The sequence below is a fragment of the Monodelphis domestica genome, chromosome 7, assembly GCF_027887165.1.
Source record: "Monodelphis domestica isolate mMonDom1 chromosome 7, mMonDom1.pri, whole genome shotgun sequence".
In the NCBI taxonomy this organism is placed as follows: domain Eukaryota; kingdom Metazoa; phylum Chordata; class Mammalia; order Didelphimorphia; family Didelphidae; genus Monodelphis; species Monodelphis domestica.
The window spans coordinates 194,452,327-194,479,132 of record NC_077233.1 but is presented as its reverse complement, the minus strand read 5'-3'; the positions used below and the strand labels follow the sequence as shown (position 1 = coordinate 194,479,132).

The 26,806-nt window shown below is 38.0% G+C and overlaps 1 protein-coding gene across 5 annotated transcripts in view; it reads left to right on the top strand.

Moving 5' to 3' along the window:
• Positions 1-26,806, top strand: part of KANK1 (KN motif and ankyrin repeat domains 1) — a 282,637-nt gene that overhangs the window by 111,106 nt on the left and 144,725 nt on the right. The gene's annotated exons all lie outside the window — the stretch shown is intronic.

Here is a 26,806-nt window from a genome sequence, read left to right as displayed (position 1 = left end):
TGAAAATTAGGGATCAGAGCAGTCAAAGGTAGCAAGGACTATGTTGTATCTTCTGCTTTGTATCCCCATCATACTGGATGCAAATATTGTTTAGGATTTTAAAACGCTTACAAAAATTGTTTAAGAAATGCTAGTTAAATTGACTTTAGATGTTTGTGTGTTTGTTGTTTGAATCCTAAGACATTTGCCCCTGGTCCAGAAGATTCTTCATTGTTCAGGGAAATACATGGTGTCTATCAGCTTAGCTTAGCTTCTGGGGATGAGATGGGATGCTGCTATTGTCAGGTGAAAGAATTTTACAAGTTATATAGTTAAATTTGTGTGTGTTTGTTTGTTAAGGTCTAATCTTTTTCACTGTTTTTGTTAACCCTTACCTTCCATCTTAGAATCAATATTGTATATTGCTTCTAACTCAAAAAGGCTGAGCAATGGGGATTAAGTGCCTTGCCCAGGGTCATACAGCTAGGAAGTGTCTGAAGCCAGTTTTGAACCCAGGACTTCCTGTGTCTAGTCCTGGCTGTCAATCCACTGAGCCATCCAGCTACCCTTTATTGTTTTCTGAACCATATCCTAATCACATTCATGCAAGAGGAAAGAGGCTAGCTTCATCCATAAAGTGGCTCCCCAGAGTTACTCCATACCATACATATCCAGTAATGTCATTTTTTGGTCTTGTATGACCCTTTATGACCCCATTTGGCACATTTTCTTGGTTCCTTCTCCATTTCATTTTATAGGTCAAGAAACTGAGGCAAATAGGATTAAGTGACTTCTCAGGGTCCCCTAGCTAGTATGTGTCAGAGGCCAGATGTTAACTCAGGAGGAAGAGTCCAGCTCCAGCACTCTATCCACTGCACTATTTAGGTATCCCAGTGTCCTTTGGTTTGGTAATGGTTTCCCTAGCTAATTAATGATGATGGAAGATAGGACTTTAAAAGGATGCTGGGAAAATACAGGAAATCTCCACTTTTAAGAGGAGAAATGTTTTTCTGGCTGAAGTAGAACTGTCTTCCAGTGAATTATAATTTTAATATGTTTGTATGTTTGTTGTTTGAATCCCAAGACTTTTGCCCCTGGTCCAGAAGATTCTTCATTATCTGTCATGTCTGCACATTCTAAATTCTCTCCCCTGATCCCCTACTTCTTTTTTCCCCAATTTCTTTCTTTCTTTCTTTCTTTTTCTTTTTTTGCTTTGGAGGATGGGAGAGAAGTTGGAAAGTGGCTCATTGAGTTGTGCCCTTCATACTGGCTTAAGCAAACATGTAGGTGTGTAAAATGCCTTCTGATCTACAGCCTTGTGCTCTTAGAGAACTCTAAGGTTTCTGTCAGTGATGAAGGTTGTGGACTTACCAGGCAGAATTTTCCTTGTCCCAGGTTTTCACAGTGCTCACCTTATTACATTTGAGAGGCAAGTTTCATTGCTTAAGGGGACAATTTACTGTGGAAGGTTTATCTCTCTGTTTTAGCTCCCACTTTTTTTTCTGCCTTTTAATAAAATGTGAAGTCACAAAGCAATTAAATAGTAATGTAGTTTTCAGGCTCCAGGTAGGAAAAGGCTAACCAGGGGCAAAAGGACTTACATGATTGACAGAGGCTTGCTGGAGATTTACATTGGGAATAAGTCGTTCTTCAAAACTTTCTTCATTTTTCTCATGGGAATTATGGACTAAATCATACACTGGGAGGATGGATGATTAAAAATGTAGGAGTTATGAATTCTTTTTGACTTTGTAAATCTCTTAAGTCCTCTACCTTAACATAAATATCTCATTTCGAGATGGGAATTAGAACTGCAAAAGATTTAGGTGAAGCAGAAACACTTTGGATTTTAAAAAATAATGATTATTTGAATAATCTTAACAGTGATGATGATTTGGTAGAATTCCTTTTTGGACACAGTGGGATGGGATGAAGTATAGGGCACTGAAAAGTTTTTCTGAAATTTACTTTTGCTCAATTCTTCAAATATATGGCCATTTTTGCATGCGTTGGAGTAATATATTTTAGAAACACCTTTCAGTAAACAATGGTCAAGAGGATGACTTTTTGGAGTTTGTTTTTATAACCCTCCTCAGTTTGTTTTTTGCCACTCAGATAGAATGAGGACAAATGGAGTAAATGACTTGTTTTCTGTGGAATTCTGGGGTGTGTGCATGGGTATTTTCTCCTCCCCGATTCCGTTAAAAAATAATCTTTCTGCCTACCAGCTCTGCATTTTTGCTGACATTCCCATAATGCTTGATTAAATAGAGTTGCTAAGAGCATCTTTCAAAGTTATGAAATGTTGCCTTTTGGAGAAAGTTCTGTTTTGTGCCAAATTACCTTGGTTTTCTTTCTGAATTCTGATATCTTTGACTTATGGGGCTGGAAACAAATAATGACATTAAGATGAATGGACCCAACAGCTTTTAAATGTAATGAAAGTTCACTTGCTAATCTTCATTCCTCTGAAAGGGATAATAAAAAGTTAATTTAAATTACCTTAAAGACACAGGTGAAGGGAAGCGCAAAGATGTTCACATGTGAATCCCCTTTATTTGTGAAAGTCCTGATAGGCCTTCCCCCCTCTTTAACCAAAACTATAACAACTACAACCTATTTCCCCTTTTTGCAGCAAACCCTGCCCAGTTCTCTATTCTTGCTAGTTTATTTCCAAGTTAGTTATCTGAAAATTCAAATTGTGTGATATCTGGCTCACTTCAAGAACTTTCTATGCAATAATATTTGTTTTTCTTTGTCAATCAGGAAATATTGTACCCCCAACAAATTTTGTGCTAGATTGTGCCCCCCAACATTTTATGAAATATAGGATGAGTAAAAGATAGAATGCCTTCCCTCCTAAGCCTTATAGTTTTTTGGGTTGATTTGTACTTTATTCATGTTTTCAGTTTTGAAATGATTTCTCAGAATGCTAATGATGAATAGCTAGTCAAAATAATCCTTCTTCCACCTTTTGCTTTTTTTGGCAAAGAGATTAAAAGCATTGAAAAGGCCTACAGATTCCTTTCTTAGGGCTGGCCCCCTGCTTTTGTTACTCAGGGTTCTCATCTCTTTGGCTGTTGTGTCTACTTTCCTAGGGGGATGCAGTCCCTTAATGTAATTTGCCTTTCTGCTTCCCAAATGTATTTATTAGACTAGTCTTTAACCTCCTTCTTTCCTACCCCATTAGTGCTTCCTTTAACTATTAATCAGCAAACATTCATTATTATATTATAATATTGCCCGGAAAGATGTTGGCTTAGTGCTTCTCTTAACTATCAATCAATGAGCATCCATTTATTATCTTATTATATTATAATATTGCTTGGAAAGATGGTGGCTTTTAAAAAGTCTCCTGGGTTTCTATGACAGACAATAAAGGTTCTTGGCTTGCTTGCTTTCTTAGGGCCAAAGAACAGGTTGATACCTTTCCTGCCTTCCCCTCCATACCAAACAGCATGCTTGTTGAAGTACCTCGTTACTATGGCGGTCCATGTGTTAGGAATATATTGTAGCTGAGGGCATTGGATTGAGGTAGAGGATTGGTAGAGATACAACAGGGAGAGTTACGTAGGCTTAAGCCTCTTCAGACCCATAGAACATGTCAAAATATATAGCCGTTTGAACACAATGTACCTTGTAAGACCAAGCCAGTTCTTTTCTCTTGGATAAACAGCCTATTTCAAAATATGTTGGCAAGACCAGCCTCGATAGAAGGTGAGGTAGGTAAACAAGTAGCTGTACATTTCTGACTCTTGGGCATGTTTCCTGCACTTGGTTGCTTAGCCTCATTTCCCCACTCCTTTCCCAAGCCCCCACCCCATATATGACTTTTTCCCCCACCCCACCCTCACCCCTAGTGTTGGCAAGGCACCCATATGTTCTTTTGGGTCTCATGCCAAAAGATTTCTGCTTGTTGAAAGATTTCATGAATGCCCAACCCTTTTGACATGGTAGCATCCCAAATAAGACCAGATGAGGGTCTCCTTTCAAAAAGAATGTTCTTGAGAGGTTAGGAGGGCTTGGCATTTTTGCCCCCTTGATCAGCCACTAAAAAATTGATTTGAGGAACAGGTTCTGGAGTCAGAGAACTTGGGTTCAAATCTGGTATCCATGCTTATTGCCAGGATGATATTGTGTTTAATCTCCTTGGACTTCTCTTTCCTTCTCTACAAAATGAAGGGGTTGGACTAGAACCTCTGAGGTCCTTTCTGGTTCTAGATCTGGGATGTGATGAGTCTGTGAATTAAAGGAATGTGTGGTATCATGGAAGGGAGACTATTTTCCAGTCTGAATAATGGCAAGGTGGCCCCCATTTTTGACTACTTCAGTCCTGAATCTTTTTGGGAACAAGCTACCTGAAGGGGAGCTGGGTGTTTGTGTAGAGTAGATTGAAAAGGTTGCCAGGTGGAAGTGATTAACAGGTGTAACCACAGTTACCATTCTCTTCCATTACATTAGAGATGAGTCCTTGCCCAAGAGCGTGGGTGAGGCAAGTACCTGATGCTTGCTCTAGATATTGGATATTATCTGGGAGTAAGTAAATCATCGTGATATAGATGAGCTAGCTGGGACTGTAAGATGGGAACCTAGGGAAGGTAAGAAGGTGTTACTAGAATGAATAACCTTGTTTTTATTTCAAAAACATTGTTCTTATACTTGTGTACATATTGTCTCTTAGTATGAAGTGTAAACTCCTTGAAGGCAAGAACTCTTTCATTTCCCATCCTTTCCATCCCCCCCCACCCCCCATGCTTGGTGCTTTATAAATACCCTTGTTTTATTTTTTTTTAATTTTATAATATTTTATTTGATCATTTCCAAGCATTATTCGTTAAAGACAAAGATCATTTTCTTTTCCTCCCCCCCCACCCCCATAGCCGATGCGTGATTCCATTGGGTATCACATGTGTTCTTGATTCGAATCCATTGCCATGTTGTTAATATTTGCATTAGAGTTTCATTTAGAGTCTCTCCTCTGTCATGTCCCCTCAACTGCTGTAGTCAGGCAGTTGCTTTTCCTCGGTGTTTCTACCCCCACAGTTTGTCCTCTGCTTATGGATAGTATTTTTTCTCCTAGATCCCTGCAGATTGTTCAGGGACCTTACACCGTCCCTAATGGAGAAGTCCATTACATTCGATTATACCACAGTGTATTAGTCTCTGTGTACAATGTTCTCCTGGTTCTGCTCCTCTCGCTCTGCATCACTTCCTGGAGGTCGTTCCAGTCTCCATGGAATTCCTCCACTTTATTATTCCTTTTAGCACAATAGTATTCCATCACCAACATATACCACAATTTGCTCAGCCATTCCCCAATTGATGGGCATCCCCTCGTTTTCCAGTTTTTGGCCACCACAAAGAGCGCAGCTATGAATATTTTTGTACAAGTCTTTTTGTCCATTATCTCTTTGATACCCTTGTTTTATTAAAAAATTAATTTTTTTTAATTACTCAATTTAGAACATTATTCCTTGGTTACAAGAATCACAATCTTTCCCTTCCCTCCCCTCACCCCTTCCCATAACTGATGCACAATTTCACTGGATATTACATGTGTCCTTGGTCAAAACCTGTTTCCATGCTGTTTGCACTAGGATGTTCCTTTAGTTCTATATCCCCAGCCATATCCCTTCAACCCATGTAGTCAAGCAGTTGTTTTTTTTCTGTGTTTCTATTCCCACAGTTTTTCCTCTGAATATGAATAGTGTTCTTTTCAAGTGGTTCATGATCACTGCATTGCCACTAATGGAGAAGTCCATGACATTCAATTGTACCACAGTGTATCAGTCGTTGTGTACATTGTTCTTCTGGTTCTGCTCCTTTCACTCTGCATCACTTCCTGGAGGTTGTTCCAGTTCACATGGAATTCCTCTACTTTATTATTTCTTTGAGCACAATAGTATTCCATGTGATGTACTCTTTCAAAAAAAATTAAAATAATATTTTATTTTTACCCAATTACATGTAAAAACAAATTTTAAGTTTTGTTTTTAACCTTACCTTCTGTCTCAGAATCAACACTGTGTATTATTTCTGAGGCAGAAGAGTTGATAAGGGCTAGGCAATGGGGGTTAAGGGACTTGCACAGGGTCACATAGCTAGAAAGTTTCTGAGGCTAGATTTGAAACCAGGACCTCCTGTTTTGGGGCCTGCCTCTCAACCCCCTATACTACTAGCTCTATTTCCTAACATTTGTTTTTTAAAAATTTGAATTTCAAATTCTCTCCCTTCCTCCTTTCCCCCCTTTCAGAATTGGAAAAAAATTTGCTATGTCAATCATATATTATCATATATCATATAATGTTATACATGTATAATTATGCAAAATATATTTTTATATTATGTTGTGGGAAAAAAAAACCCAGCCAAAAAATCATGAGAAAAATAAAGAATGTGACAAAATAGCATGTTTTAATCTGCATTCAGATTCCATCAGTTCTTTCTCTGGAATCTGATAACATTTTTCATCTTAAGCACTTCATAATTGTTTTGGATCATTGTATTGCTGAGAATAGCTAAGAAATTCACAATTGATTATTGTGGCAGTATTGCTTTTATTGTGTATAATATTCTTATTTTGCTGATTTCATTCTGCATCACTTCATGTAAGTCTTTCCAGGTTTTTCTGAAAACAATGCACTCATTTAAAAAATTAACATAATTTTCCTCTAATTACATGCAAAAACATTTCCCAAAAAATATTGTCTTTAATTCTTTCCCTCCCTCCTTCCCCACTCTTATTCCCACCTCCCCATCTGCATTGAGATAGTGATTTCATATTTTACAGTGAATCCACTCTTTTACAATGTCCATATTGTTCATTTTTGTAAGTGAATAATTTTGTAAGTGAATAATCTTATAAAGCAAATCCCCCCAAATATACCCAAATAAACAAGTGATAAATTGTATGCTTTCTGCTACCTGCATTCCTACTCCAACAGTTCTTTCTCTGGAGGTGGATAGCATTCTTTTTTATTAGTCCCTCAGGATTGTCCTGGATCATTGCATTGATGTTAGTAGCAAAGTCTGTTACATTTGATCATTCCACAATGTTTCAGTTACTGTGTATAATGTTCTGCTGGTTCTGCTTATTTCACTCTGCATCAGTTCATGGAGGTCCTTCCAGTTCTTTCTATAATTGTTCTGTTCATCATTGCCTATATAGCACAATAGTATTCCATCACCAACATGTACGACATTTTGTTCAGTCATTCCCCAATAGAAGGCCATCCCTTTGGTTTCCAATTCTTTGCCACCACAAAAAAAGAGCAAATTAGATATTTTCATACAAATAGATCCTTTCCCTTTTTAAAAAATCTCTTTGGGAAACAGACCTGGTAGGATGTGCTCTTTAAAAACAAATAAACAAAAAGGACCCTAATGTATAAAGTGGGTGAAGTGAGGCAGTGACAGAATCTTAGAGTCAAGGAAACTGAGTATGATTTGGCATCAGAGGCTATCCCTGTCTCTATCACTTAGGATCTATGATGTTAAACAAGACAATGGATATCTCTGGGACCTCAATTTGTTCTTTCCTAAGCATTTATTAAGTGCCTTTTGTGTGCTAAGCATTGTGCTGTTTTATAAATATTACCTCATTTGATCCTTACAACACTCCTGTAGGTGTTATTATTAACCTTACTTTAATGCTGAAGAAACTTAAACAAATAGCTTGTCAAGTGTCTAATATCAGATTTGAACTCAGGTCTGCCTGATTCTGGGTTTAGTTCTTTATCCCCTGTGCCACCTAACTGAACAAAATGAAAGGATTGTACCAAATAGCCTCATAATAAATGTTGATTGACTGATTGATGGGTGCAGGGGAAAGAGGGCTGGCTCTGGAATCAGAGGACCTCCACTCAAATTTTGGCTCTGCTTATTTCCTGAGTGACCTTGGAGACATCATTTCTCTCTAGGTGTCCACATCTGTTGGGAGTAGGGGCAACTAGGTGGTGAAGTGAAAAGAGTGCTAGACCTGGAGTCAGGAAGACTGGAGTTCAAACCCAGCTTTACATATTTACTAATAACTGTGTGACTCTGGGCAAGTCACTTGCCTCTTTTTGCCTCAGTTTCCTCATCTGTTAAATGAGCTAGAAAAGGAAATTACAAACCACTATTACCTTTGCCAAGAAAACCCCCAAATGGGGTCATAAAGAGTTTGATGTAACTGAAAAAAAAAGAGTAAAGGGTAAGGATATGGGAAGACAAAATGACCTTCATAGTCCTTTCCAACTTGAAATCTATCATCCTGTGAACTCAGATTACCCTAAAATTTTACCTCTAACCCTATCTTTGCCTTTGTCTAATCTGTTTGGTTTTTTTTAAAGATCTCAATCCAGTAGTATTTTGGCTTTGGGAGCTAGAGTTGAGGAAATTTAATCAGAACTTGCTCACAGTGCTTTTTAAAACTACTTTATTTTCATGGAGAAAATGAACACGATGAAGAGTTGATGTAATCCTCACATTCTTTCCTTGGTCTGGTGTGGAAATGTGCTCTGCTGGACTGTTATACTTTTCCTTAACCCAACTTCCAAGAATCTTTCTGAGTGATGCTGTGATGGTCTTGACACACTCTTTCTCTGAGGTGGTTGAACTCTAGTTCTCTTGCCCAGTGTATGCTGAAGCTAAGATGTGCAGATTTCCAAGTAGTATTAATGATGCTGACACAGGAATGCAAAGATCTGTCTGCCACTAGAAGATGCTTAATAATCTTAGGACAGGATAAAGCCATATTGTCCTTGAAAATGAGAATAGAAATTCTGGAATCTAAAAAGTCTTAGAGAAGCTAGACATAACAAAGCCACTCCTACCTTGGAATTTCCAATATTCCGTTTTGATTCTTTTCTCTTTCTTTTGTGTCTGTCTCTGTGTTTGTCTGGACCCCTTTCTTTGTCTCTCTGTGTATATGTGTGTGTGTCTCTCATTTTTATAAAGGGATATTTACTTTGAAGACATACATAGTATAAAATCTCTCTTACCTCTCCCCTTCTACCATAGAATGCTTTTCCAGTGCCACCTTGGTCTCAGAGGAGAGCGGGATCAGACTTAACACAGTTTTTCATTGTTTTCCTGAGCATCCTGTTGAGTCCTAGACCGAGTCTTAAAATCAGGGCATTGATGCTGTGCTAGCTGCGTGGGATGGGCTCTGTTTTCAGACTTGTCTAACCTCTAGGTTCCATGTTCCTCCTAATCTTTCAAAACTAATAAGGTCATAATCTTCAAATGAATTCCTCTCCCCTGAAAAGAGGCAAAGACCGGAGACCTATTTTTATAAAGCCAAATGTAAGCCTGGGCAGCCAGATGGTACAGTGGATAGAATGCTAGAACCAACATCGGGAAGACTCCTCTTCCTGATCTGATCTTCCAAATCTGACCTCACATACTTAACTAGCTTTGTGATCCTGGGCAAGTCATTTAACCCTGCTTGCCTCAATTTTCACATATGTTAAATGAACTGGAGATGGAAATGGCTAAATCACTCTAATATCTTTGTCAAGAATACCCCAGACGGGGTCATGAAGAGTCAGACACGGCTAAACAACAAAATGTTAGCCTCCGAGGTCTCTCCCTTTATAGCATTAGCTCTTACTGGACAATGGCAATTGAACCAAAGTCAGGCCAAAATTGAGGAGTTGATCTTTTCTTTCTAACCAATCATAAACCATCTATTGGGCAGTGTAATCCTCTGTTCTATAATTTAAGGGTGGAAAACTAATCAATTTAATGTCACTGAAAGGACCAAATATCTTTGGGAAATAAACTGCTTTATCCCTTTGAATGACAAAGGTTTAATTTGATATTATGCACCAGAAATCACTAAACTGTGTATCTAGGTCTAGTGACACCACTATGGAGCCCATGCTGATAAGAAATCAAATAAAGAGGAAAAGGATTCGTCTGTATACAAATATTTATACCAGCTTATTTAGTGGCAGAGAACTGGCATCCATTAAATAGTATCTGAAACAATTATGATGCCTGAATATAATGGAATGCTATTGTATTTTATTTCCTAAAAATTATGAAAAACATGATTTAGAGAAAGTTGGAAAGATTTATACAAATTGATGCAGAGTAAGTGGGCAGAATCAGGAGAACAGCATATACAATATTAAGAAAAACACTTTTGAAAGACTTTAAGAACTCTGATTAGTGTAATGATAACCCATGAATCTAGAGAAGGTTTGATAAAGGGAGCTACTCAGCTAACAGATAATAGACTCAGTTTGCAAAATGAGAAATAATTTTTGGTATGTCTAATGCAGGAATTTATTATTATTACTGTAGTATCATTACTACATTTTATTATAATTAAGTTTTGCCTGATTTAATATATCAGTTATGAAGATTTTGTTGTCCTTTTCTATTTTCCATTGGGGAGAGGAAAGAAATGCTTATTAATTGATAGAAAATCAAATTTTTAAAAGGGTTTTCTAGCCTCAATTATACATATCATAAGTAGATTCTCATTGTTCTGGCTTTTAAGAGGATAAAGTAAAACAAATATAACCCCTAACTTTTTCTTTTGAGGAGAGGGGAGGCACCATATATATGGCCTTTTAAAAAAAATTGTGACTTTATTGCCCATGATGACCTGCAGTAATACAAGAAAAACAGGGAATAACTGACTACTCCACTGAAATGCAGACAATATCAAGACAAATAGAGGAAGGCTTCTGACTTGTCAAGTGAATCCTCAGGATAGGTAGGTGAATTCATAAAGGAAGTGGGATAGGATGAGTTGGCCTGGACTGTAATTTATGTTCTTAGCCTCCCTGGTTGAGATCACAAGCCTAGTGATATTTCAAAGTGCTGACCCTCAAGGATTCCCTGTACCTGGATGGGTGGGGTCTTCTATTTGTCCTAACATTGTTTAGATACCAGTGGAGCACATGGGCTGCTAATTGGTGTATCCTTTGCTCTTTTTATTTGCTGTTGGCTTTTTTTTTAACCTAGGGCTATAGAAGCATTTTGTGGCAATTATGCTTTTCTCCTGTCCAAAGCTCTGTATTGGTTATACCTGTTCTTTCTTGTTATGCAGGATGCAGTTGTAACCCACTCCTTCACCTGCCTCTCTTGAGATTTTCATTAATATGCACCAGAATGTCTTCAGGGTTAACTTTTTTTCAGAGCATTATGATGATGCCTCTCTTCCAAAGTCACCTTTCTCTTCCTTTTCTTGCTCTAAGAACTGATGAATGGAAGATCCCAAGGAATTAGCTTTCTCCATCAAATTTCAGTCATTTTTGAGTTGTTGAGCAAAATACTACATGAAAAGAAACAACTGTAAAATATACATTTTTACTCCTTCCTTGGGTTCCACTTTTTCTTTTCTTTTTGCTCTAATCTTCCTCCATTCTTTTCCTCTCTTCTCCCCTCTCTTTCCTCTTCTGCTCTTTCCCTCTCTCTGTCTCTCTAATATTCACCTTTTGTTGCTTGCTCTCTGATTTTCTGTGTTCTTGACAGTTAGATATGTAGCTGAACATGATGTATATCTGATTCATTTTCTTCCCTGATGAAGAATAGATATGTTGATGACAGAGAAGCCTCAGGAGTTTTGGCTGACCTCTAATTAAATTACGCCAGAGAGAGTAAGGCACTAAATATTTGCTCTGTGTACAAGTTTGTGTGTGTGTGTTACTAAGTTGTTTTACATGTTGATTGGATTTGTTCATTTGCTATTGTGAATATAATAGTGAAGCCCTCAATTCTATTACTTCTCTGCATCCTATATATAGTAAAACTAAAGGCTTTCATTCCCTCTTTAGAACTCTATTAGAAAGTAAGCTTTTTAAAAAAAAAGTTATTTTTCTATTTAGCATAATATATAATATAACAATAATATAACATGAGTCATTATAAATATATAATAAATATACTTGTCCAAGAGAAACAAATTCTCACATTATATTTAAAAATCTGTCTTATTCCTTTTACCCCTTCCTCCTCCAAGAAGGCAGATAATGATATATATATATATATATATAATTACACAATAGATATTTTCTTGTTCTTCGTATTATAAAACATTGCTTACATTAGAGAAAAATTCTTGGAGAAAATAAAGTGAAGAATAGTATGGTTCAGTCTGCATTTGGACTCCATTTGTTCCTTCTGTGGCAGTGGATATCCTTTTTAATTGAGTCCCTTATTGCTGTCCTGGATCTTTGCCTTGTTGAGAATAGTTAAGTCATTCACAGTTGAACAGCATACATTATTATTGTGACTGTGTACATTTTCCTGGTTCTGTTCACTTTGCATCACATCATATAAGTCTTTCTAGGTCTTTTTGTGATCATCTTGTTTGCAATTTCCTTTGGCAAAATAGTATTCCGTTATAATCATGTATCACAAGTTCAGCCATTATTCCCTCATTGAAGGACATCCCTGTAGTTTCCAGTTTCTTTGCCACCACAAAAAGAGCTATAAAAATTTCAGAATATGTAGTTTCTTTTCTTTTTTTTTTTGCTTGTTGCCCTTACAAAATAAACCTAATAATGGAAATACTGGGTCAGAAGGTATATACAATTTTATAGCTCTTTGAGTATATTTCCAAACTGTTCTCCAAAATGGTTGAATCAATTCATAGTTCCACCAACAATGTATGTGTCCCTGTTTTCCCTCTACAACACTGATAAGCTTCTTTAGGGCAAGGGACTGTCTTTGCTTTTGTTTTGGTATTTCTAATGCTCACTACATAATAAATGCTTACTGAGTAGATTTTCATTCATTCTCTTGGTACATTGCTTCATAAATAAGCTCAGAGGAGCAAGTCTATTAAAATTGGATTTGGAAAGCATAGTGATATTTTTCATCTTATGGACAACTTATCCCCTAGTAAACTGTTCTTTTGTTCTTTCATTTCTGTACTGCTTAAACCAATGTCATACACTTATTGGTGCTCATTAGTGTTGGTTTGAAATTCTTTTATAAATTGAAGAACAAGAATAGTAGGGCAGCTAGGCAGCTCAGTAGATAGAAAGCCAGACTTAGAGATAGGAGGTCCTGGGTTCAAATTTAACCTCAAACATTTCCTAGATGTTTGAAATTGGGTAAATGACAACTCCCATTGCCTAACCCTTCCTGCTCTTCTGCCTTGGAACTGACACTTACTATTGCTTCTAAGACAGATAGTAAGGGTTAAAAAAGAAAAGAAAAACCAAGAATAAACCCTTAACTTTCCTGGTGTGTTAATGAGTGAATGAATGAATGAATGAATGAATGAATGAATGAATAAACAGCTCTTATATTAGGTGTCCCCTGTGTTTCAGGCAACATGCTAGGATCTGGGGTTTCATTTTAACAGGGTACAACACCTATAGAGGGAATAGGGGCCAAGGAAGGGAGTTTGTTTTTTTTAGGGGCCAAGGAAGGGAGTTTGTTTTTTTTAGGGAGTCACAGGGATGATGACAGAAGTCATAAGATAGTTGATTATCACTCCTTTTCGTACAACTATGGTAGCACTGAATTGTTTACTGTTATCAGAGCAAAGAAGTAGAAAGCAGGAAGTTTATTTTGGTCAGAGTTGAATACATAAAAAAAAAAAAGCCTATGACAAAAACAAGTGTAGTGCATATTATAGGTACTTAATAAATGTTGGTAAATGGAATTAACATGCCTGCTGGACACCCCCTGGTGTACTTAGTTCTTCAAGGGAAATTCTTCACATTTTTTTTGCCTTTCTATAAAATTGGATGCTTGCAGTTAATTAGGCAGCAGTCTTTGCAAACAGCTTGTCTGGATCTGTGCATCTTGTCTGGAGGTGCCGTGCTACTAGGTTATGACATAAATCATTCCTTAGGAGTGAGTTAAAAATAAAAAATCAAAAGACAAGATGAAAAAGTCATCCTGCTAAATGAATAACTGTACTTCATAGATTCCCCTGAGAGCAGAAACCACTGGTCAAATGGCCCATTGCTGCCCCCACCCCTAGTTTGGTTCCTTGATGGTCTTCTGACTAAATCAAGGTATTATTAGACACTAGACACATCTGTTGTCATTTCCTTTTTAAGGATGCTGGAAGTGGTGAACCCAGAGCAATCACAGCTTGGTAATTCAGAGAAGTGCTTTAAATATCCCTCCTTCATCCATTCCTGGCCTGCTGGGGAATACCTCTGGGTGTTGGTATCTTTGATCTGAAAGAGAGGATCCTTTCCTCACATTCATCCTTTCTTTCCTCTTTTCCTTGTTTGCCTTGAGTGGCTGGCCCTGGCATTCCTCCTCACTACACTCTATCATTCTTAACAACAGCAGAGGGGACAGAAGTCAGCTTTGGGGCTGAATTTTGAAATGCTTCCTTGACTTGATTGTTTCTGAGTAATTATTTATTTCAATTTACTGTGGTAGGAAGAGGAAAGCGTCCCCTCAGCCTATTGCCTGAATTTGGACGACAAAACAACTGTACATTAAAATATTTAAAAGCACCTCCAGCTTGGGTTATTCGAGTCATACTTTTGATAGTGTTTATGATGGCAAAATAACTTCATTTTCCTTCCAGCCTCAGGGATTTGCTATACAAGGACATCTCATTTAAAGCACAACATCGATACTTTTTGTTTATGTAAAAATATTTGTTGAGTTCCCATTATGTGTTGTATGCCCTGGGTAGGGGGTAGAGGTAGGGCACCCTAAGAATAAGACATAGTCTTTATAAGTCCAAGAGCTTTGTTAGAGGAGGTAAGACCTTTCATTCATATGTTTCAGTCCTATCTGATTCTTGGTGATCTCTTTTGCAGTTTTCTTGGCAAAGATACTGAAGTGGTTTTCCATTTCCTTCTCCAGCTCATTTTCCAAATGAGGAAACTGAGTCAAACAGGGTTAAGTGATTTACCCAGGGTCATGTATCTGGTAAGTGTCTGAGGTTAAATTTGAAGTCAGGTCTTCCTTGACTCCAGGCCTGGTCTTTGATTCAGTGTGCCATTTAGCTGCCCAGGTAAGGCATACACATGAATGCATCTATTTATCAGTAAAGGGTTATATCTAGTGCTTTGGCAGAGTATTAATGATTCTAGATTGAAGATATCGCTTTTTAATTTTATTTTTATTAATGATTTGTTTTTATGTTGCCTCCATTCTCAATCATCCCTCTCCTTTCCCTTGTCTAGCCAATCATCCCTTGTGACAAGGGAGAGGAGGAAATAAACATTTATTTGTACTTACTATGTGCCAGGCACTGTTCTGATCACTTTACACATATTATCTCATTTGGTTCATGAAATAATCTTGGTAAGTATATGCCAGTATCATCCTCATTTTCTAGTCAGGAAAACCAAGGCAGCTCAAGGTTAAGTGAATTGCTCAGGTTCACACACCTAGGAAATGTCTGAGTTTGAATTTGAACTCGGGTCTTCCTGACTCCAGGTTCAACAGTCTATCCATTGTACCACCTATTTACCTCAAAAATCAAAAAGAAAGGTGGGGGGGGGGGTTGGAGGCTAAACAGGCCATCAAAATAAATGCATCAACCACATCTGACCACAGATGAAATATTTCACCCTCCTGGTCTCCCATCTCTGTAATGAAAGTTGGAAGGTGCCTATCAGAGAAATCACTTTTGTTTGTTTGTTTTTAAGTTTATTTAATTAATTAATTTAGAATATTTTTCCATAATTACATGATTCATGTTCTTTCCTTCCCCTCCTCCCACTCCTCTACCATAGCCAATAAGCAGTTCCACTGGGTTTTATACATGTCATTGATCAAGACCTATTTCCATATTATTAATATTTGCAGTAGTGATTGTTTAGAGCCTACATTCCCAATCATATCCCCATTGACCCATGTGATCAAGCAGTTGTTTTTCTTCTGTATTTCTACTCCCACAGTTCTTCCTCTGGATGTAGATAGCATTCGTTCTCACAAGTCCCTCAGAATTATCCTGGATCATTGCATTGCTCCTAGTAGAGAAGTCCATTATATTTAATTGTAACTTTTTTTCCAAGTTACAATCTTAGTGAAGTTAGTGATTTGCCCATCAACACAGAGCCAGTATATGTCAGAGGTCAGATATGAACCTTAATCTTTCCTGACTCTTGAGGCCAGCTTTCTGCCTTTCCAGGAAATTTCAGTAAATGCTGATGGAATCTTGTGATAACCAGTACTAAAGGATACTGTCATTTTTTCCCCCTGATTTAATTAAAAACAATTTTTTTTAGTATTAACTTGATAGCCATCAAACATTTGCTCTCACAAAGAGGACCTGAAAGAGTATTGTATTTGAAAGCCCAGATCTTCCATGTCTAGTTTCTTGAGAGTATACATGAACTTAAACATGGTAGTCCCTAACAGTCCCCTTCCTGTCTAGGTTCCATTCTCAACTTCCTCCAACACTGTTACATTTTTAAAAAATAAATTTATTTATTTAGAATATTTTTCCATGGTTACATGATTCATGTTTTCTCCTTCCCCACTCCTGGCGCTGACAAGCAATTCCACTGGGTTATACATGTATTATTGCTCAAAACCCATTTCCATATTATTCATATTTGTAATAGAGTGATCTTTTAAACCCCCTCCCCCAATCACATACCCATAGAACCACATGTTAGATCATATGTTTTCCTTCTGAGTTTCTATTCTCACACTTTTTCTCTGGATGTGGGTAGCATTCTTTTTCATAAGTCCCTCAGAATTATCCTGGATCATTGCATTGCTGCTAGTAGCAAAGATTATAACATTTGATTCTCCCATAATGTTTCAGTTTCTGTGTAGGATGTTCTCCTGGTTCTGCTCATTTCACTCCGTATCAGTTCATGGAGGTCTTTCCAGCACTATCAATTTTTTGAAGTTTCTTTTTTCTACTTTCTTTTGATTATGCCATTTGGGTAGTCTCACCAGGTTTTCAATGCCGCAGCTTCTATAGGTGCTCATTGTATGAAAGCTTTTTTTGTATAAACTAAGTCTTACTTGTAAAGTACTTTAATAGAAATAATATAAAAATCCCATAACTTATGACACATAAATTTACCCCATTTTGTTTCTTTTCCCATTTCTCTTAGTAGTAACCTCTTTTTTAGCTCTATTTATGTGTATATAATATGTATTTATGCATACATATATCTATATACATATTTATGTCTTGGCATTTCATCCTATGCAGTTTGTCACTGTTCCCTCTAAGTATAATTCTTCTAGCTACCGAGGTGATAACAATTTTTAAGAGTTACCAATGACCTCTTTTCTTATAGGGATACATATTTTAACTTATTGGGTCTCTTAAAAAACGTTGTTGGTTTTGTTTTGTTTTATTTTGTCCCCCCCCCCCCCCTTTCTTAATTATCTTTTGATGATTCTCTTGAGTTCTGTGATTCGGTATCAAATTTTCTGTTCAGGTCTGGTCTTTTCTTTACAAATGCTTAGAATTCTTCTATTTTGTTAAATGACCATACTTTCCCCTGTAAGAATATAGTCAGTTTTGCTGGGTAGTTGATTCTTGGTTGTAGACCTAGTTCCCTTGCTTTCCAGAATATCATATACCATGCCTTTCGATCCTTCAGTGTAGATGCAGCCAGATCCTGTGTTATCCTCACTGTAGTTTGTTGGTATCTGAATGACTTCTTCTTAGCAGTTTCTAATATTTTTTCCTTGGTCTGATAGTTCTTGAATTTGGCTATAACATTCCTGGGTGTTGTCAGTTGGGGATTAAGTATAGGAAGTGATCTGTGGATTCTTTCAATCTCCACTTTTCCCTCTTCTTCTAGAATATCATGGCAGTTTTCTTGGATAATTTCCTATAGGATGATTTCCAGGCTTTTTCTTTTGTCATGGTCTTCTGGTAGACCAATGATCCTTGAGTTTTCTCTCCTGGAACAATTTTCTAAAGCTTCTGTTTTGTGAATGAGGTGCTTCATATTTTCCTCAATTTTTTCATTCTTTTGATTTTGTTTTATAGTGTTCTGTTGCCTTGTGAAGTCGCTTGCTTCTAATGGTTGTATTCTGGTTTTTAAAGACTGAATTTCATCCCTGGCTTTTTGGTCATCTTTCTCCTTCTGGTCTGATTTTCTTTGGAGGTCCTCTTTCATCTCCTTTGCCTAATTTTCAAGCTGATTAATTTTGGCTTTCAAGACACTGTTTTCTGTTTCCAGATGACTTATCTTGCTTTTTAAATTCTTTCCCCAGTTGTCTTCAGTCTCTCTTAATTGTGTTTTGAATTGTATTTTGAATTCTTCCAAAGCCTGCATCCAATTCACCGGAGTTTCTGGGGGTTGTTTTGTTTTGTTTTGTTTTGTTTTGTTTGGTATTCCTTCATCCTTCTCTGTTCCATTTGCTCTTTGTTTATTGCCTGTATAGAAGCTGTCAATTGTAATTTCTTTTTTTCTTTTTCTGTTGTTTGCTTATATTTACCCCTTCTTTACTCCCTGTAGTTGCTTGCCTGCCCTCTTGCTCCTTTCATTTTGTGTTGGATCTGTGGTTTGGGGCTTTTCTGCCAGCCTTTACCATTGGAACTTAGTCAGCAAATCTCTCAGCTCAGCTTGTGGGGGGATAGGTGTTGGAATTTGATATTCCAGGCCCTCTGAAGGCTTTGATGAGATTAAGCCCAGCTGAGTTGCAGAGCTGGTTGTACCCTGAGGCCAAAACCTCAGAAGGGGGGCGCAATATGGAGTGTCTCCTCTGCTACAACTAGACTGCCCACTCTGTACTTCTTCTCCAACTGCTTCCCCACCACCTGTGTTCAAAGCTCTGAGCCAGGCACAGCTTTGCTTGCCAGGTACTCCCTCCATACCAGCACCCTTGCCTGCCCAGTGGTTCCAGCTACAGCTGGAGGCTCAGTGTTCTAGATGCAGGAGGGGTCCTGGGACCTTCCTTCTTCCTTCCCCTTAAACCGGAGTGTTCTCAAATTCAGGCTTTTGGGGGCGTAACTTTTAAGTTGAGTCCAGTAGGAGGGTTCCTTGGCTCTGTCCTGTTGTTAGGTTTGATTGCCAACTGTCTGTTTTTGTAGACTTGCTACCTGATGCTATATCCTATTCCTCAGTATCCATTCTATTTTATTTTTTTCTTTAGCCAAAATGAAATTGCTATGTGCTGTGATTTCCACATGGTCAACCCAGTGGTAGAGTTTGAGAAAGACACCAACATAGGCTTGATTATTAGGTGTTGAAATCAATTTCCAAATAGACCCACAAAGGCAAGAGCTTGATGCCTATCATGAGCGGATGCCGTGAGCATTTCATTTCTTATATTGTAATTTGTTTACTATTTATTTAATCATTATATTTATATTATTTGTTTATATTATTCTGTTTTAGAACCAATACTGTGGATTAGTTCCAAGACAGAAGAGTGGTAAGAGCTAGGGAATGGGGGCTAAGTGACTTGCCCAGGGTCACATGGCTAGAAAGTGTCAAAGGCCAAATTGGCCAAAGGCCAAAGGACCTCCCATCTCTAAGCCTGGATTGCAGTCCAGTAAGTCACCTAGCTGCCACTGATCTGAAGCTTTAGGTGTGCAAAAATTAGATGCAAAAATTTGAGTGCCTTTCCTAGAAATCTAGAATGGTTTCCCTATATTATTTAGTCTTCAGTTTACTGCCATTGCTGGCATTGCGGGCTAGTGACTAGAGTGCCCATGGTGTAGGCTGGTCTTTCTTCTCTGAAGGGAGGAGAGCTAATAGTCTTGAGTCCTTTGTACACAAATGCTTGTCAGCCTTGGAGGGGCAGTAGTTGAACCACACCTGAGAAGCTGCCTAGAGAAGCCAACCCATAAAGTTCCTTAAAGGCTGCAGAATATATTCATCTGGAAAGAGGCTATAAAGAAGTGCAAATGCAAGATTTTGAGAGTAGTAATGGGGTGGGGATGATAATGGAAAGCATTTATCTGTAAAGTAAACCATTTTGTTATATAGAAGCATGGGAAATAACCTCTTTGTGTCTTCACATGCTTCTTTAACCATTGAGTCATATTTCTTAGACTTTCTTTTTACATAATCTCTTTTGGAAATATTTAATCATAAAGTTAACTTTGAGTCTTCTTTTGGGTAGAGTCACTTAATCATTCATTTTTCAGTTGTGTCTAAGTGTTAATGATTCTATTTGGGTATTTTTTAGCAAAAAAAAAAAAAACTTGAGCCATTTACCATTTCCTTCTCCAGCTCCTTTTACAGATGAGGTAAATGGGGTTAAGTGGCTGTCCCAGGGTAATGCTGGTAAATGTCTAAGGAAGGATTGAAACTCAGGTCTTATCCAACTTCAGGCCCAGCATTCTATTTACTATACCACCTAGCTGCCCTGTTTGGGTAAGGCAGAGCTTCCTAAACATTTAGGGCAGAAAAGGTGGCCATGCTCAGACTTCTTATAGGACCCTTTGCAGTAGAATCAAAATATACTCATTTTAAGAGGGGACATTGACCTTCCTAGCTGTGTGACCCTAGCCATGTCACTTAACTCCCATTGCCTAGTCCTTACTGTTCTTCTTTGGAACTCATACTTAGTCTCAATTCTAAGACAGGAGGGAAGGTTTAAAAAAAAAGCAACAGGGATCGACAATGGTTCTTTAGTGTTATTAAGTTTGTAATTGTAGAGTTGTATGATAATAAACAATAGCATTTTGCATTGAAAAGATCCCATCAAATTGTAATTCTAGTTAATAAATTTTTACAGTTTTGTCTTCAAATATCTTTCCCCTCGAACCATCAGGTTGCTACTTCTCAAAGAACAGCTTTTCTTTTCTTTTTTTTAACATTTTTTCAATTTTTAGTTTCAAATGCTCTTCTTCCTTCTTTGCTCTTCCCTTCCTTGAGAAGGCAAGCACTTTGATATGTTTTCTATAGAGAGAGTGCGGGCTTGGGGTCAGGAAGACATGAGTTTAAATATGACCTCAGCCTATTACTGTCTGTGTACACCTGGACAAGTTCATTTCCAACATGAGCCAGAGAAGGAAATGGCAGACTGCTCCCGTATCTGTGCAAGAAACTCCAAATAGGGTTTTGGCTTTAAAAGCTCATTCTATTACAAAAATGAATAGTATGGAAAGAGGTTTTGAATGACAACATTTGTATAACCCAGAGGAATTGCTTGTCAGTTCTGGGATGGGGGAGGAAAGAGGGGAGGGAGACAACATGAATCATGTCACCATGGAAGAAAAATACCTGAAAATGAATAAATTTAAAAAATAAATTTAAATTAAATAAAAAAAAAGAAAACCCCAAATGGGTCATGAAGAGTCAGGCACAGCTGAAATAATTAACACCAACAACAAATACATGTCTTGTCAGGCAAAACATATTTCCATATTAGACATGTTTGTGAAAGAAAGCAAAGACCAAAAGAAAAATAAAGTAAAAAAAAAAAAGCTTGATTTGATCTTCATTCAGACACCACCTGTTCTTTCTTTGGAGATGGAGAGCATTTTCCATCACGGGTCTTTCAGAATTGTCTTTGGAGCATCATATTGCACAGTGTTATTCTAGTTCTGCTCAATATCTATACTGAGATATCAGTATCAGTTCCAGGCTAGAAGAGCAGTAAGGGCTACATAGTTGGGGTTAAGTGACTTGCCCAGGTTCACACAGTTGGGATGTATGTAAGGGCAGATTTGAACCCAGGGCCTCTTGTCTCCAGATCTGGCTCTCTATCTAGCTGCTCCTACAGCAGGGGTTCTTAAATTGAATTCCATTAATTTGTTTAAAAATATAGATATAAATACTATGAATATAATAATATATAGATATTATTTATTTCATTTTTAATCTGTTTTATTTATGCTTTTAAAAACATTTTGAGAATTGAACCAAGGTCTTCTAGCTCTGAGAACAAGTACTATAAATCCCTCCCTCCCTCCCTCTCTTCCTCCCTCCCTCCCTTCCTCCCTTCCTCCCTCCCTCCCTTCCTCCCTCCCTCCCTCCCTCCCTTCCTCCCTTCCTCCCTCCCTCCCTCCCTGCCTTCCTTCCTTCCTTCCTTCCTTCCTTCCTTCCTTCCTTCCTTCCTTCCTTCCTTCCTTCCTTCCTTCCTTCCTTTCCTTCCTTCCTTCCTTCCTTCCCTGTCCTAGTAACAACTCTAAGATGGAAGGTAAAGGGCTAGGCAAATGGAATTAGGTGATTTGCTCAGGGTCACATAGCTAGGAAGTATCTGAGGTCACATTTGAAACCAGGTCCTCCCTACTCCAGGCCTGGTAACTCTATCCATGAAGCTACCTAACTACCCCATAAATCTTATTTTTCAAAAAAAAATTTTTTAAGTATTAATTTATTTGTTAATAGTATTAATCCATAGACCTCACTATAGTGCCAGAAGGGTCCTTTAACATTAAAAAAAAGGGGAGGGGGACTTGAGGCATCTGGGTAGCTCAGTAAGTTGAGAGCCAGATGGGAAGTTCTGGGTTCAAATATGGCCTCAGACACGTCCCAGTTGTGTGACCTTGGGCAAGTCACTTAACCTCTATGGCCTAGCCCTTACTGCTCTTCTGCCTTCAAATCAATACATATTATTGATTCTAAAACAAAAGGTAAGTTTTTTTTTTAAAGAATGGACTCCTTTATTAGATTTTTTTAAGGTCCCTTTTAGTTCTAGTTTTAGTGAAAACCTAAAGTCTTAAAAAAACCTGAAATCTCTCCCCAAATTCATTCCCACTTAATAATTTCCCCCCCACAAAATAACTCAAATCTGTGACCAGTTGATTTGGATTTTAAATCACAACCCTAAAATTATCTCTACAAATCCTAGAAGGATATGGAAGATCAAGTAAAATGTGACTTTTTTTTTTCTAAAGAAGAAAGAAAACTCAATCTGATTCGGGCAAAGAAACTGTGAGGATTCAATTTCAATAGCCTCAACTGTTGAGAATTGGAATGGTGGTGGAAGAGATGAAGCAGGTGTAAGAATGTTTCCATGTAGGAGTGTGTTGGGAAAGACAGAGATGTGGTAACTCGGAATCATTTTCACCACACTTTTTGATACTGGATACAAAAGATTATTTAGTGCTGTGTACCTGTTTGTTTTTTTGAAAACTGTATCTAAGCCATTCTCTCATTCCAAGGGGCGTGTGCTCTGTAGTTGTTTAAAAAAGCAGTTTGTGTTGATAAAAGTAGTATTCTGTAGCAAGCCTGGTTAAGTACTCACTCCCATCTACCCTCAGGGACTCTGATCAAGAGATGACTGTAACAGACAGGCTCCAGTTTTCCTGGACATGAGTGTAGTATGAAGGGACTTACAGATAAAGCAGGAAATGTATCTTTTAGACACTAATGGGATTGCACCAGCTTTAGGAACTAGGGAAAGTTGAGACAATTCAAGTATGATGAGAAGTTACCTTGGTAACATCTCTGTTATCAAGACATTTTTTTCTGTCCATCACTAAGAACCCATTTTAGAAAATGTGGTACTTTCCACTTTTGGTGGAATTTACTGCTGAGAAAAGGGGCAGCATTGGTCTCTTTCTTTGATTTTACAGTTATTTAGCCCTTTCATTTCTTAGAGAAAAGAATAGAGGGTTTTCCTTGGGCTTCTTTTCATCAAAAAGCATTTCAGAACAAGAAAAAAGATGTTCCTCAAACTTTGCTACCTCTTTAATCCAACTAATTTATTTTTTCCAGAGGGAAGGTCATTTCTTACTCCAGCTGATAGTGGAACCTGATCTTATTTGTCATTACATAAGGGGTCTGTCATTCACAGATGTTTGATGGGGTTCCGGAAAGACCCTGAAACTCTTCTCTCCTTGAGAAGATAATGCTTAAAAATCTGGGAATTGAAACTGCTTTAGGGATGTGACAACTTTTATATGACAAATGTCTAGAACATGTTCACATTTATTAAGATGAGACTACAGGTATTCTTTCTGGAAAAGCTATACTTGGTTCCTATTCTCACCTTTAATTCAGCCTATTATTGAAAAAAATTCAGTTTGGTGGGGTTTTGGGGCCAAAGTGTTATTGTTCCTTTTAAAGGATTGTCTAATACTCTTTTAGGGGACAGATTAAAAATGAATGTTGCCTAGTGGGATGGAAGGTGGAATATTTATTGCTTTTCTGAGACCATTTAAAAGTTGAGTATAGAAGGTGTTTTGGTGTGGATTTCTGTTATAGGAACTTCTCACTAGATGGCAGTATTGGCAGAACTTTTTATAGATGCATCCATTAAAGGATAAAAAATGTACATTAAAAGTAGAACATTTAAATAGAGAAAAAATAAAATGATGGACTCCAATTTCTTTGCATTCCTTATCAAAGGCAGAGTTTCCATATTCTTCTTTCCTTCAGCTCTTTGGGAGAAATTTCCATGCATAGAAGACATAATCAAGTTTCTCAGTACCTTTTTTTTTTTTAACCCTTACCTTCACTCTTAGAATCAATACTGTATATTGGTTCCAAGGCAGAAGAGCGGTAAGGACTAGGCAATGGGGGTTAGGTGACTTGCCCAGGGTCACACAGCTAGGAAATGTCTGAGGCCAGATTGAACCCAGGACCTCCTGTCTCTGAATCTGGCTCTCAATCCACTGAGCCACCCAGCTGCTTCCTCTCAGTAGCTTTGAGCAGGACCACACATAAGAAAATTGGTCTGAGTTCTAGTTCTACATAGCCTTTTTTAGATAAAAGTGACTCTAGGAATGGAAAAGCTTCATTCCCCCCACAAAACCCTTTTATACTCAAGGACCTGTAGTAAAATCTTAATGGCAATAGATACCCCATATCTTTTACCCTTACTTTCTGTCCTAAAATCAATATTAAATATAGATTTTAAGGCAGAAGAGTGACAAAGGCTAGGCAATGGGGTTAGGTGACCAGCCCAGGGTATCACAACTAGGAAGCATCTAACGCCAGATCATCCTGTCTCCAAGCCTGGTGTTTCTATCCACTGTGTTACCTAGCTGTGCCGTGTAATACATTATTATCTTAGAAAAAAATTCATTCAGACCCAGATCCCTGATAAACAGACTGTGCTTAATTCTTGGAGCTTCAGTCCAGTAATAATCTCTGTGGTTATCTCCCCTGGACCTGTGCGGCTCTTAAGCATCACAGGGTACTTGGCTCCCCTGTGGGCATTTAGACTAACAAAGACATTCAGTTCAGTTTAACAGGCATTTGTTAAACACCAGAGTATGTGCAGGGTCCTGTTCTCAGAACAGGTTGCTGTTGGTGGTTTTGTTTTTGTTTTTCCCATGCACAGAACACCAAAAGGGGCAGCAAATCAATGGAAAAATCCCTTCCTGCTGGGTCCTCTCTCTTATCCCTGACCTTTAGAATTCACAGGCCAGTTCATGAAAGCTCTGCATCCTCCAAGAAGCAGAGGCTTCTGAAGCTGGGGTAGCCCCCTCACCGGAGACCCTTCCCAGCCCCGAGTGGTGCTGCGTCCTTGAGGGAGCTTCTCAAGGCTGCAGGGGGACCCAAAACTTTATCCCCTGGAATGGGGAAGAGGCACCATGACTCTCAGTGTTGGGAGCTCCTGGTGTGTTCATTTCCAACACTTAATAGTCATAGAGATTTGGCCAGACACATTGAGGGGTGAAGTGGTTTGTCTGGGGGTCACACCACTATCAGGGATCCAAAGCAGAATTTGAACCCAGGCTTTCTTCTCTCTAAGGCAGGTCCATTATCAGCTGTGCCATGGTACCTCTTTTTATTATTATTTTAATAGATTCTTTAATTACTTTTTAAATCTTAAATTTTAAAAATTATTTTTAATAGATTCTTTTAGAAATTATCTTGTCTTAATATGTGGTCTATTGCTGGCATCCTAGAGCAGATCACAGAAAATAATATCCATCTATTTGGTTAATGAATCAGAGGTAAGATAAGTCATCATTTTGTCATTACCTTTTGTGTCCCTTATTAATGTGTTTTCGACTGACCTGCTTTCTTGGTTTTGATCTTATTGGATTTGAACCATTTTTGGCAACTCCCTCTGCCTTGGATTTGGTTACCCTGTGAACTGTGTCTTGACCCTGAATGACTCTGTATTTATTCTTTGGGTTCATGGCTTGGACCGCACCTCTTTTCCCCAGGAGGGCTGCCTTCCTTGTACCCTATAAATTATCCTTAATGACAGACATGTAGGAGTGATTCACTACCCTAGGCGATAGGCATCTGACACAAGTGACCATAATAAACCTAATATTCATGCTTAACTTATTTTCAACATGGAAGGGCATCAAAGGCTGAGGTTTTCTTTTTCCTTTTCCTTTTCCTTTTTTAAACCCTTACTCTCTGTTTTAGGCAGAAGAGCGTTAAGGGCTAGATTATTGGGGTTAAGGGACTTGGCCAGGGTCACACAGGTAAACACTGTCTGAGGACAGACCTAACTGAAGATGAGTCTCCCTGACTCCAGGCTGGTACTCTATCCACTGTGCCACCTAACAGCCCTATAAATCCTGTAGAGTACTGAATTCCAGGACCTTTATCTACCTCCCAGATCTGTTCCTTTTTTCATGTGGCTCTTTGATGAGCCCTTCCTCAAGTAGAATCATAGAATGTTAGCACTGGAAGGGACCTTAGAAATTCTAGAGGTTCTTAACCTTTATTTTTTGTTTCCTGGCAGCCTGAAGCCTGTAGTTCTTTCTCAGAATTGTTTATTTTTTAAACCTTTACCTTCCATCTTAGAATCAGTATTGTGTATTCAAGGCAGAAGAATGATAAGGACTAATCAATGAGGGTAACATGAATTGCATATTTGAATCCAGGACCTCCTGTTTCTTGGCCTGAGGCACTTTGCTGCCCCTGAAAGAAATATTTTTAAATGCACACAATCGAATTACAAAAGAAGGCAATTATATTTGATTATAATGATCAAAGTAGATGTTAAGAATTCCTGTTCTTGTGCCTGCATATTTTACTAATGAGGAAACTGAGACTCTGGAATGGTTGTGATTTATCCAGTCACACAGCAGAACTTGGATTGGAAT